General features: G+C 42.7%; 1 long non-coding RNA gene across 1 annotated transcript in view; it reads left to right on the forward strand.

Moving 5' to 3' along the window:
- LOC116098257 overlaps positions 1–580 on the forward strand; it is a 1,923-nt gene extending 1,343 nt beyond the window's left edge. The window contains exon 2 of the long non-coding RNA XR_004121758.1: positions 286–580. This is a non-coding gene — a long non-coding RNA (uncharacterized LOC116098257). The remainder of the gene's footprint in view (positions 1–285) is intronic.
- The last annotated feature ends 1,306 nt before the right edge of the window (positions 581–1,886 follow it).

Below are 1,886 nucleotides of genomic sequence, written 5' to 3' on the forward strand. Positions count from 1 at the left end.
CCCTCTCCCCCTTCCCCTCCCCCTCTCCCTCTCCCTCTCCCTTTCCCTCTTTCTGCTTCTTTTAAAAACATTTGGCTCCAGGAAGAAAAAAGAAAGAAAAAAGAAAGAAAAAAACAATTCTTTCATTGTAATTCAAAGTATTTTCTTATTGTCTCCCATAAAATATGAGTTAGAGGGTTTACCTTATAGTTTGGCTTCTGGCTAAACTAAGTGAACAACAGCCCAAGAGATCAGGGAGCATATTAAATGACTGGCTGAACCTTACCCCTTTGTTCTCTTCATTAGACTAAAAGAATGTGGCAACCCTTTTTGTCCTGAGCAGAAGTGCCATGGGGGTCTGGGAAAAACATCCGTTCTTTACAGTTGGTGTGAACACCCTAACAATCAATCCAGAAGGAACCTGTCCACGTGAGAAGGAGGAGGCCCTGGCTGACGGAGTTCCTTTAAGATCAGTCCATGTGCTGACTCAGGGAAATGTGGGCAACACACTGAAAACATTTGCAGGCCTGGAAAAGAACTGGTTTAATAATTCAAGATGCTTTTAAGTTACACAAAATGGATAAAAACAAATAAAACTCCACTTCCCCTAGTGATGTTACACAGTAAGAGACTTGAAATGTAAGAAACAGAGCATCCAGTCTCATGCACCTCCCCAGCTTTGGGAAGCTCTTTAACATCAGACAAAGAACTCAACAAACTCCAGCAGAGGGGTAGAAATGTAGTTTCCATGACTTCAAAATATTTAGGTGAAAAGTGAAATTGCCACGAGCCCGTATTTCTTTTATCTCAGAGCCCGTACTTCCAAGGAGAGTTTCAAGTGTGTCTGAGATACACCCCATGCTTTCTTGATCCTGACTGACACTTTGCTTGATAATTCTTCCCTGAGAAGCTCACCCTATGCATCCCAGGAGGCGTGGCAGCACAGCTGGTCTCTACTAACTAGATACCAGTTAGGCCTCCCATGGTGAGAAAAGGTCTCCTCACACCATTTAAATGCAGTATTGTCAACAGTGAAGGTCCCAGTTTTCTTTGATTTTTCTAATTCCACATACACCCTCTGAGCTTCATGTTACCATTATCCTGCTTCTTCCTACTCTGTGTATAATGGGAATGTGGAGGCTGGCCATTTAGCTCAGTGGGAGTCCCCTTGCTTAAGTTGGTATTCTCAACTCTACAGGAAAAAAAAGGAGGGAGAAAGAGAAGGAAAGAGAGAGGTGGGGAGACCGGGAGACAGACTGAACCTTTTGAATCCATTGATATCTGAAGACACATCATAGTCCGCTAAGTGGCAAAGGGTACAGAGTACACTCTGTGTGTCTTCACAAATACTAATCACCCAGAGTTTGGTGTGGACAGTGCTAGTTTTACAAGCTCCAAAACTACAGAAATCAAAGCTTGATTTGAGGGGTTACAAAATGACTCTTTTCCATTTTCCTCTCAGTTAGAAGACATTTCTTGGAAGGCGGCTTGATACACTCTTGGCCATATACAACTGCTTTCAAGTGCCTCTCACTGTTGCTTGTTCCAGCTATAAGGGTGTTCAACTAGGCCCAAAGACCCAGGCAGACCCACCATAAAGCAGTGTGCCCTAACCCTGACTAACTCACAGTTTCACTCAGAGTGGAAAGGATCTGAGGAAGAAACCCAGACTTCACTTCTTATGGGGCCTAGATATTTTTGGAAATTAACTTACTTTCACTTTTGATTTCTCCAAAGGATAATCAAAGCCATCTTGCAAGGTGGCTCTAAGGAGAAGATAACGAGAACAAAGCCTATGACCTAGAACTTTCTGGGTAATACAGTCTTTACGCATTCCTTATATGGCAGGCATTATCATTTAGTAGTGATAAATATATCGCAGGATGATAGTGAAGTTCACAAGCCAA

Source organism: Mastomys coucha, unplaced genomic scaffold, assembly GCF_008632895.1.
Source record: "Mastomys coucha isolate ucsf_1 unplaced genomic scaffold, UCSF_Mcou_1 pScaffold20, whole genome shotgun sequence".
Taxonomy (NCBI): Eukaryota; Metazoa; Chordata; class Mammalia; order Rodentia; family Muridae; genus Mastomys; species Mastomys coucha.